Genomic DNA, 12,370 nt, shown 5'->3' with positions numbered 1-12,370 from the left:
TAATATGCTCTTGAAAGCCAATGTATATAGATATATGCATATATATGTATATTTATGTCTATGATAAATTTTTAGATCATTCTCAATAACGGCATTGAGTTATTAAATTATATATCAGAATACCACACCATTTTATAATAAAAAGGCATAAATGATATTTGAAATAAAGATAAGAGAAATAGAGTGGAAGAAGAGCTCAGGGACAGATCCTCTACCCTGAGTTCAAGTCCAGCACTGACAGATAAACAACAAGAACAACAACATCGTAAGGATGAGTCAGTATAGACAATAGACAAGAGGAAATGATCTCTGAGCCTAGGATCTTTGTTCACTCATAGTCAGGTGATCAACGACAGTCAGGTGATTACTGGTATGATTCAGGCAGGTGATGGGAAAGCTGGGAGGGGCTGGTCTGTGGGCAGATTTAATCCTGATCACAACTCAAGCAAGAGATAATTATGTCATCTCAGCTTTGTGCAAAGTGTGAATTGGAAGAACTCAGTCCAGAAGAGCCTAAGAATAAACACAAGTTTCTATTCCAAAAACAAAAGCAAACACAGAGAGGACAAGGCTTAAGTGGTAAAGTACCAGCCCAACATCAGGCCTAACAAATTACAAATAAAAAAAGTATAGGATGATAACCTGTTAAGAAATACGAACTCAGCTACTTTTGAAGACCCATAAGATACAGTGGATAATGTCAGTAATACGGCCTACAGTCCTGTGGAAAAGTAATAAAAGCATAGTTCCATTATAAAACATACACAGAAGTAAAAAACAAAATAAAAGAAACACAATAAACTTTTCCAATCCTGGACAAACCTACGTTGCACCTAACCCAAATAACCTAACCAAATTGTAAGAAGTAGGTCCTTGAAAGAGGAAGTGAACGGTGTGGTGGACAGGATGTAAATTCCAACTCCTATTGATATGTAAATCAGCTTCCCTAAGCAACCAATCAGAGACTTCCTTTCCTGGGCCCACCCTCTTTCAGTATAAATAGAGTGGAGGTCTGAGACTCAGGCATTGCTGAAGATCCTACATCAGCAGGCTGGAGGCCATTTGGAGCTTGGATACTCCAGGTGAGGATTAGAGTGAGAGAATCTACTCCTCTTTTAATTCTTCTCTCCTTGGTTTGGTGGTGTTGGTTGTGGTATTGTTTTGTTGGTTGCGGGGATTGAACCCAGTGGTAGGGCAGTGTTGCTGGGTCACTTTGTGCTCGAGACTGGGCATTGTCCCTGGGCCACTTTGTGGTCAAAGCTAGTGCTTTACCACTTGAGCCACAGCTCACTTGTGATTTTGGAGTGTTTAATTGGAGATAAGAATCTGTGTCAGGGGGACTTTTGTGGCCGAGGCGGTTTCAAAGCTTGATCCTTAGCTCTCAACCTCTTGAGTAGCTAGGTTTCTACAGGTGAGCCACCAGCACCTCATTAGATTCTAGGAATGATGGACCCTGACACTGCCCAGGCCTTCCAGAAGGAATTGAGATGTGCCATCTGTATAAATACTTTTATAGAGCCAGTCACCCTAGAGTGTGGGCACAGTTTTTGTCGACCTTGTCTCTGCCTCTGCTGGGAAGAGACCCAGATTCCAGCCAGGTGCCCTGTGTGCAGGGGACCCTGCCAGCAGAGAGACCTCAAAACCAACGTGGTTCTGAGGAGCCTGGTGGCCATTGCCAGAAGAGCCAGCCTCAGGCATTTTCTGAGTTCTGAACAATACATGTGTGGGACACACAGGGAGACAAAGCAGATGATCTGTGAGGTAAACAGGGCCCTGCTCTGTAGGAGCTGCTCCCAGTCTCAGGAGCACAGGGCTCACAAACACCATCCCATAGATAGGGCTGCTGAGGAGCAGAGGGAGATGATTTCAAAGCAGATGCATGCTGTATGGGAAAAGACTCAAGAAAACCAGCACAATTTACAGGAGAAGAGGAGACTCATCAACCGATGGATTTGGTATGTGAAGCTATTCCGAGGCATGACTAAGGATGTTTTTAGAGTGCTGTTTTTAGAGCTAGGTGTCCAGGAGGAGGAAAGACACCATTCCCAGCTACTGATCAATGAAGGAAGAGCCATGTTACTGCAACTCAGAGAAAGGGAAACCCAAATGCTTCAGAAGAAGCATCAGCTCAGGAATATGTATCAGGAGCTGATCAAAACATACCAGAAGCCAGATGTGGAACTGCTTCAGGATGTAGAGTTGATCCTAGAAAGCTGTGAGTCAGTATTGTTCTTCCTGCCTCTTCCTCTGAGGCCAGAGCTCAGTGCCCCTCCCATTCCTGGACTGATAGAGAGGCTCAGCCAGCACCAGGTGGAGATTGCCTTCAATGATGCTACGCGGAACCAAGATCTTGGGAGCTGTGTTAGACACAACAATCCCTATGCAGTTTTGAATTCTGAAGAGTCCTTCCACTTTACTGCTTTTGGACGCCAAGTCTTCAGCTCTGGGAAACATTACTGGGAGGTTAGTGTGGATGACTCTTCCACCTGGGCCCTAGGAGTTATTAGGGATTCCTCCATAGGGAGCAACCTCACTGAATCTAATGATCTTTTCCTCCTTTTGTTTGTGAAAGAGAACACACTTTCCACCATTTTTACCACCTCCCCACTGCTGCCTCACTATGTAGAGAAGCCTCTGGGCCGGGTTGGTGTGTTTCTTGATCTTGACAATGGCAGTGTGAGTTTTTGGAATGTGGCTAAGAGTTCCCTTATCTGGAGATACCCCACTGGCGCTGTCCAGTTTCCTGTCAGGCCCCATTTTTTCAGTGGTAGCCTGGAGTCCTAAGTGAAGAGACTGTCTATGTGTTGGGAACTCTATGGCAGAGAACCTTTCTCAAATGAGGCAAACCACTAATACTGTACTAATTTTAATTTCTCGGTGCAGTAATCCCATTTTTTTATGAAATATGTGGGTAATAATAAAATGTAAAATGTAAAATGTAGAAACCAATACTAAATGAAGATAAGATAAAGTAGCAACAATGTAACAAGAGAGTAAATAAATATTTTTAAAATGCTATACAAATAAACCCATGCAAAACTGAATCCCCAGTGACTGCTTTTCCCCCTGAAAGGAGTTGGAGCTCAGAATAACAATATAAAACAACACTTAAAGCAGTGGGCACTGTTGTTTTACCAGTAATCCTTTCTACTCAGCAGGCTGAGTTCTGAGGATAATGCATAGCCAGGACGAACAGAAAAATCCAAGCGACTCTTATCTCCAATTAACCACCAAAGTGGAGTTGTGGTTACGTGGTAGAAGAAAAAAAATCCCACAAGAACAGGGCTCATGCCCTAAGTTCAAGCCCCAGGAACAGCTAGAACAAAAAAGCAGTACTAGTTTCAGTGACACAAAGTTCTAGAGCAGCCTTTTTATTAATAGGTCCTGTTATCCATCCTGGGAGGAAAAAAAACAAACACCTCTCTCCTAGAGCATAGGGGTCTTTACACTTTCTATTAGATTGGATTCTTTAACTTCCAGTATCATTTCCTAAACAAGGGGAAAAAAATGTATACTCAGAGAAAGAGCTGTTAATAATGGAGAAGACTGAAAATGCATGGTTGAACACTAAAGCTGAAGGCATGTCTTTAAATAGAAGAAGTAAGTCATCTTTTGGGGGTCTAAAAATGAACAGAATACTATGGTAGGCTAAGAGATTCACAATAATAACTATGGCAAAGCTTAATTTATATATTAGGCATACTGAGAAGTTAACAAGAGCTACCAATTGTAACAATATAACAGGATGCTGTGCAGCTGTGATGGCTCTTTTTGGATACTTAATTGTAGTTCTTTCATCCCCTGTGAAATTATCATATGGAGTTAAAAAATGCTTACTTTTGGGAAGGTGGCTCAGTGGTAGAGCATTCCCTTGCATGCATGAGGCCCTGGGTTTGATTCCTCAGCACCACATAAGCAGAAAAAAAGCCGTAAGTGGTGCTATGGCTCAAGTGGTAGGTACTAGCCTTGAGCTGAAGAGCTCAGGAACAGCACCCAGGCTCAGAGTTCAGGCCCCCCGACCGGACCCCCTACAAAAAAATAAAAGCTTACTTTTTTGTTTCCCTTTCACTCTAGATACTTAATTGTTGTGTGTTCATCCCTTCTGTAATTATCTTATTGATCATGAAAAAAACTATTACCTTGTGATTCAATGATATGTATGTAGTGTTAGACTACTACTTCCCTGTTGGCAATTCAGATATAGGAGAGTTTGCTTTCAAAGCTCATGGTTCAACAAACAAGAACAGAATACGTTCAAGATCCTGGAATGTGGAAGCTTATGTCATCGATTCTACAGAACTTACTACCCTAAAAATAACATCCTAGATAATTTTCTAATGTTTATAGTGAATAGAGTATTAACAGTGTGCTCTTATATAACACACACACACACACACACACACACACACACACACACACACACACACGAGCGTTAGTAGGTTCTCTTATCAGTTTACCATATATATATTAATTTGCCATTTCATTTTAATATAAGCTTAGTCATATATGGTGTTTATTAGCCTTTTGATCCAACATAAAGCTCAGGAGAGTGCATAGATCCTTAGTTTAAGCCCCTGGAATATTTCAGGAAAAAAATTAAAATGGGTAAGTTACAATAGAAAATAGACTTGGAGGAAGTAATCTCAGATCCAAGGATCCTTTCCTGACACACAGTTAGGTGATGGACATTCAGGTGATTACTGGGTTCAGACTGGTGAAGGAGATGGGCGTAGGGGGTAGGTTCCCTGTAGACTTAACAATGATCACATCTCATCCAATAGCTAATCAAGTTGGCATCTGTCTGTCATCTCAGCTATGTACAAAGCTTTGATAGGAAGATCTAAATCCAGGAAAGGCTAAGCATAAACACAAGATCATATTCCAAAAATAAGCTAAAAAATGGTATGTTTTATCAGTTCTGGTACTGTACTGTTGAATTCATACCATTTGCTTAAACTCTGCAAACCAATTTATTTAACACTAAATTAATCTATAACAATGCAATGATGTTGGTCCAGTTTTTCAATTTAGAAAACCATAGGCAAGTGTTAATGAACATAAGGTGGTGCTGAGTTTATTAAAAGAATGTTTGTGTGGTCATTTTTCACTGTATAAATGTGAGTATAGAGAACTCAGTGCAGTCTTTGTTTATCTTCCCACACGTGATTTTTAGGGTGACTTCACCTTCCTATTATAGGACTAAAAGTAGTATTTGTGACTTTGACCACTTTTGGTAGTTTTTGACTGTTGTACTGTGCACTGTTGCTTTTATTTTTCTCTCGTTTCCAGAAAAAAAAGATAAATCACTTGCTGTAATACCCAGGCTTATACATTTAAATTTCTATTGTTTATTTCTGTGATATCAATGTTACATTCAGACATCATTCTGGCATTTTATCTAATCATACAAACATATACTATTCCATGTTTCTTTGCATTATATTTCTTTGCATCTATCTTTGCATTAGTAATTAGTAATATCCTAGATACTGTGTTGCTCATTTCATAACTTCGTGATTATTTTTACTACTGGCATAATTAATGCCATTGACAAAAGAACTCAATAAATTAGATGTAGTCAAAATTTTCTAGCTTATATATCTAGAAGCACCAACAAAACTACTTTATTCTTGTTTGTGTTTTAAATTTCTGGCCTATATTGTTATAGATCTATAGTTTATTTTTATTGTATTTTATTTATCTATTCATTATTTATTTTTGTTTAATTAATTATTTTTTGCTAGTTTTTAAAATATTTTATTTGAATAGTTGAAGAAAGGAGCTGCCATTCATTAAAGTAGTTTGTGAATACAATGCATCTTGATCACTTTGATCCCTTTTTAACATTTCCATTCATCTCTCCCAAACACTTATTCTCTATTTTTTAATTTTGTAGCATATGCATTGATTTTTTTTTACTTGCTCCTGCTTTCTACCACTTTGCTATATTATATGTCTACTTTCATGGTAGAACACTTTTGCTGGTTAAAGATTATCTAGTATCCCTTTGAAAAATCATTTTATGTGTAATTGAAAAATGTTATATTTGTTAAATTAATTCTATAAAATTTAGGGATTCTTTGAATTCTGAAAGTATATTCAATCTTCATCACCTTGGAATATTCTCAAATATTCATCATTCACAAAGAAATCTCATACCTGTCTGCAGCTATTCTGAATTCTCCTTAGACTTCCAACCCCAAAGAAACTAATGTTATGCCTGATTTTGATAATTCAAAATTTCATTAAAATCAAATCATTTTATGTGTTATTTTGTGTCTGGCTCTTTCCATCTAGCCTGTTGTCAGTGTTTCCACTAATATCAATTCTCCATTTCTCTTTTTTACTTGATAATGGGCTATTTCATGAGTATAAAATGTTTTGTGAACTGTTTTCCTATTGGTCAGCGTGAATTTTTTTTTCAGTTCTTTGGCTGTCATGGATAATATTGCTGTTTTGTACTTAAGTGTATAAAAATTATAGACAAAGTTTCTAGGCTGTTTGGTATTTCTGTAACTAACTTTGTGAGGAACTTTTACACTAATTTCCAAGATGAATGTGCTATTTTACAATGTATGAGAGCTTCAATTTCTTTACTTTCTTGTCAAACCTTCTAATGCACATCTTTTACCCATTCTGGTGAGTATGAAATGACATCTCATTTCTATTTTATAAGTGATTTTACAGGTGCTAATGCTTTTGTCTGTTTACACATTGTTCGATTAAGAAATTTCAAGTCAAATTCTTGGTCCATTAATTGAGTTACTGATCCATTTTTTTCCTTTTTCTCCAATTCTTCTGTTTTGGAATAGGAATGTTTACACCATGTTATTATATATTGAAGATATGGTGCTCCTCATCCTCTCTGTCAACCTCTTCCTCTTCTTCCTTTCTCTTCTTTCTCCTCATTGTTGCTCTTTCTATACTTCCTTTTTCTCCTCTTCCTCTTCTTCCTTCTTCTTACTCCACCTCTTTGTTTCCTCTTCTTTTCTTCCTCTCTTCCTCTTCTTTATTGGACCAAAGCTTCATACTGTCCTAGTAAACACTCTACCACTTAAAACTGGACCATCCTAGTTTGTTTTTCACATCGGGTCTAGTGCTTTTACTCAGGCTTCCCTAGAATTTTCATCCTACTGTCGTCACTCTGAGTAGCTTTAATTAAAGGCATGTGCCTTTATACTTGGCATATAATTGGTCTTGCTTTTTTTAAAAAATATATATTTACTTTTTTTTTGTTGGTCATGAGGCCTGAACTCAGCCTGGGCACGGTCCCTCATCATTTCAGCTCATGCTATCACTCTACCACTTGAGCCACAGTGCCCACTTCTAGCTTTTTCTACTTATGTGGTGCTGAGGAATTGAACTCAGGGCCTCATGCATGCAAGTCAAGTACTCTACCACTGAGCCACCTTTCCAGCCCTATTTTGTTTTATTTTCATGGCAACTCTAAGCTAAGAATTTTCTTTGTGTCTCTGTGGACATTTTGAAGCTGGAATTTTGAATGGTGTTGGAAGTCAAAGCAACAAAGAATTTTGGAGAGAGGCAATGCATTCTGTTAGCTCTCCATTTATGCTAGTGTCTGAACATGAATGTAGGTCTTTTGGAGACAAAAGTGGAGCGTTTTTGTATAAGGAGGTGTGTTTGGGTGCTGTGTTCAAATGAAATGGTTAAGTCATATTGTCACTTTGATTGGATTGAAAAATATGTAGGAGAGCAATAACATACACAACTAGGTGTATGGGCGACTGAGTTCCCAGAGAAATTTAGCTAAAGTGGAAAATCACATGCTGATTGTGCACTATCCTGAAGTCTGAGAACTTAGAATCAAAGGAGGGAAAATGAGAAGCACACTTGTTCAGGAGTTCTCTCTCTGCTCCGAAATCACCATCATGTGTTACTCTTGGCTATTGTCTCTCAACCAAGATCAACTAAAACTCTGAACCATGAAGCAACATAGCCTTCCCTTCTTTTTTCTTTTTTTATGTGCATTGTTAATTTTTTTATTATTGTGAAAATACTATGCAGAGGGGTTAAAATTACATGGGCAAGATAATGAGTACATTTCTTATCAAGCATTGTAGCCTTCTCCTTTGTTTCCCCTTCATAGCCCTTCCTATCTCACCCCGCCTCCCCCCACCGAATCCTCCTTCCCCCCTCCCCAAAGTGGTAAAGTTCGTTTTTCGACATAAGGACTTGTACATCTCATGGTTGCAATGGGTCCACTCGTATCCCTATTTAAACGATTTGCTTTTTTCCCTTCCCCTCCACAAGTTATACCAACATCAAATACAGTGAAAGCAGGGGTTATAGTGCGGGGGAGGGGGGTGGAGGGACATACAAAGCAACAAAGAAACCAACCCCCCTTCCTTCAGGCATGCTTCCTTGAAGCTCTTTGTCTAACACGATCTCTCACACAGCCTCTGCACAAGGTTGCGTGGCACCTACTGGCCACATAAAGATGGCCACTCAGCTGGAGATACCAGGAACCACTGGAAGTGCAGAAACTTAAGCATTTGACCTTGTTTCTCTGGCTAGAGACTATTCATTGTATTTGCAGCCCCTTATTCTGTTGCCGATGTCAAATCAGAAGCCATCTATCCAACACAGGCAGCTTTATTAGATGTTCAAATTGGTTATGGAAGTGTCCCGCCCACCTGCGCTGGCCTCTCTTTCCTGAACCCAGCTAAGGACTCCTTGCAGACACATCCTCATGGCTGATTTGCCTGCTGTGATCTCTGCTCCTTTCCAAATGCTTGCTTTGGCAATTTCCCCTCCATTGTGCCTGTGCTTCTCGGACTGGGTTCCCATGGTGGTTGGATATTGAGCTGCTTCTTAGAGGAGGAAACAAGGGTTGTTGTGTACAATAGCAGGCCTGAACTGGCCTGGAGGCAGGACAGACGCTGTCCTAGGTGGGACTTGTCAGGGCACAGTGCAAGCATCCTGCCACTGGGCCCTGGGTCACTGTGGTGAGCAGCAGTCACACATGGCCCAACCACACTTTTTGGCTTTACAAAGGGCTGCTCTCTGTTAATAAATGAGTTTTTCTTCCTGCTTGATTTGGCTCCCCGCTGTGTCTGATTGTCTCCCGGGATAAGGGAGGCTAGGGAACGGGTGAGCACTGCACTGACCTTTCCTCATACCCCGTCTATCTTTGGTGGGACAGATGAAGTCCCAACACCTAGGTATATCTTTGCCAGTTCTTGGGTTGAACTCAAGGCCTGGGCACTGTCTGTAGCACTCTACTACTTGAGCCACAGTCCCAATTCTGGCTTATTCTGTGTATGTGCTACTGAGAAATCGTACCTAGGGCTTCTTGCATGATACACAAGCACTCTCTCAATAATCCACATTCCCAGCCCCCTCATCTTTTTCTTAATGGTAGTTTTTTACATCAGTATGCTGCCATTTTACATCCCCAAGTTTAATTTTCTGAATACTGGTTACTTCTATGAAACCTGATCTTCTCTTCTGCTGCCTGGTTTCTTACTGTTCCTGCATTGGCCTCATAATAAAATCTAAGTAAAGGCTGCTGAGAGCGTCAGTGTATCATATAAGTACCCAGGCCTGGAAACCTGGAAGAGAAAAGCCATGGGCGTGAAATGAAGAGAATGAGGCAGTATACACAAGGAGCATATCTGAAAAATAAATGAGTAAATATAAGGAGAAGCATTGCATAAGGTCTCTTTGCATTCAGGGAGGTAGTATACAGAATAAGTAAGTAGGGTACTGAAAATTTTTTGTGGCATTCTAGTGCTTAAACTCAGGGCCCGATGCATTCCTCAGCTGTTTTTCCCAAGGCTGAGGATTTACCACTGCCACAGCTCCACTTCCAGCCATCTGGTCATTAATTGGACATAAGCACCTCCCAGGCTTTCCTTCCTGGTCAGGCCTGTGAATCCTGCTCGTCTTTCTCTCTTAAAGCTGGAGCACTACTCTCTGGACCACTGTTCCACTTCTGGTTTTTTGGTGGTTTATTGGAGATAAGAGTCTCACAGAATTCCTGCTCCGGCTGAATTTGAACAGCAATCTCGTGAACAGGAATCAAGCGGCTTTCTTCAGGAATACACCAAGGAGCTCCTCCACACAAACCCTTAGTCTAAATCTCAAGAGGCACTAGAGAAAAAGAGATACATGAAGACGCGTCTAGTTTGTTCTAGATACTTAAGGTTGGAGACACACAACACTCATAATTATTAGATCATTTTATAGGAGCAATGAAGACAGTTTGAGGATCGCTCCAGCTTTTGGGCCTCTCATCTTAAGACAACAAATTCACTGCAGCTCAATGCTAAGTGACAGAACTGGCATGTCCTGTGGACATTTGCTCCCAAATCCTGTGACACTCATTTCTAACTTTTGGCTTCAAACCTGTGACTGAGAGAAGATGAGGAGAGAAAATCCTTCTCAGAGAAAACAGCTATAAAGAACATTGGGTAGTTAATTTATAAATTCAAACCTTTGGAATGACCTGTTAAGAAGTCAGATTGTCCAGATTAAAAAATGAAGAAGAAAAGAAAGAAGGTGCCAGTGGCTTCTCACTGTAATCCCAGCTCCTAAGGAGGCTAAGGTGTAGAGAATCTGAGTTTGAATCCAGCCAGCATAGCAAAATCCATGACACTGTTATTTCTAAGAGATCACAGAAAAACCCAGATATGGGGCTGTGATTCAAAGTTAATGCACTACCCTTGAGCAAAAGGAGCTCAGGGACAATGCCTAGGCTCATAGTTCAACCCCAGGAACTGCCTCCTCAAAAAAAAAAGCCTGTATCTCCATGTTTTTGGGTATGTATGAATGTATTCCTATAGGTGAAGCTGAAGAGTAGTTATGATGAACGGCACCAAGCTAGGAAATTTGTATTCAATAAAATGATTTAGTAACTGAGACTGCTTTCATGACAATGCATAATCCAGGGCTCCCCTCACTGTTCCCAGTGTAGCCTGAGGGTTTCTCTGCATCCCAGGCCTGGTGGAAGAAGTCTCTCTCATTGTCTGGACAGGCAGACAAAAGGCCTCACTCCTGTACAGCTGTATAACAACTCCATCTGGGTCAGATAGTGAGGATGATTTTGGGCGGGCTCTGAAGGTCAGCAGAAAAATGTCTCTTTGTACCCCAAACTATCTCTCCCCAGTGCTCTGGTTTGATAGGAAGCCTTCATTTGTGCCACCTCCTGTGGCAGGCCAAGTCCTGTGCACATTTCCTTCCTTTGTGAGACTATATTCCGGTGTTCAGATACAGTGCTCAAGAGTCCTGCTGGCAGACAACTAGGGCACTGAACTTAATTAAATGTTTCATTGCCTGTGATGATGGGCCTATGATGCCTCTCCTAGGTTTCTGGAAGCTTGGGAAATCCAAGCACATATCTGATATCACAAAGCTTCCTGTCATCTTGGGCTGGTGAATATCATCAGGTTTTGAAACATTTGACCTCTCCTAGTTAGGCCCTGGGTGGCTAGGTTTTGGGGTTGAACACAGGGCCAGGGTGCTGACCATGAGCTCAGTGCAGAAGCCCGGTGTTTTACCATTTTGGGTAGCAGCATCACTTTTAGTCTATCTCTCTCTCTCTATCTATGCATGTGTGTGTGTGTGTGTGTGTGTGTGTGTGTGTGTGTGTGTGTGTGTGCGTGCATGTGTACACACATGGGCACACAGGGGCACGGGCACATACACCATTCTTGGAGGTTGAACTCAGGACCTGAGCACTGTATCTAGTTTCTCTTGTACAATCATAGCCTTCTCCCACTTGAACCACAGAGCTACTTCAGGCCTTTTTTACTGTTGTGGTCCTGGGAAATCAAACCCAGGGTTTCATATTTGCAAAGCATTTTCCCCTTAAGGCACATTCCCAGCCCTAAACTTCAGATTTGTTAGTTTGTTTCTCTCTTTTCTTATTATTGTAGGAGTTGATGTTTGGGCCTGGGTGCTGTCCTTGAGCTCTTCAGCTCAAGTCTTGCGCTCTACCACTTGAGCCAAACACCATTTCAGCTTTTCTGGTGGTCCATTGGAGCTAAGTGTCTCAAGGACTTTCCTGCCCAGGGTGGCTTTGAACAATGATCCTCAGATCTCATCCTCCAGAGTAGCTAGGATGACAGCATGAGTGACAAGCACCTAGCTTCCACTTCAGGTTTCTTAGTGGTGAATTGGAGATAATAGGCTCATGGGACCTTTTGTGTCTGGGATAATTTGGAACCCAGATCCTCAGATCTCAACTGCCTGAGTAGGCAGGAGGAGAGACCTCAGCTATAGACCCCTAGGCTGTGGCATGTGCTTCAAGGGGGTCCATGGCTCCATGCAGTGGAGTGCTAACTGCGGGGAGCCGGGGCGAACGCCATTACAAGATGGCGCCCACTTCCTTGCAGCTTTGAGGTAAACA

The sequence above is a fragment of the Dipodomys spectabilis genome, unplaced genomic scaffold, assembly GCF_019054845.1.
Source record: "Dipodomys spectabilis isolate Male_0828 unplaced genomic scaffold, ASM1905484v1 ptg000040l, whole genome shotgun sequence".
In the NCBI taxonomy this organism is placed as follows: domain Eukaryota; kingdom Metazoa; phylum Chordata; class Mammalia; order Rodentia; family Heteromyidae; genus Dipodomys; species Dipodomys spectabilis.
This window is presented reverse-complemented; position numbering follows the sequence as displayed.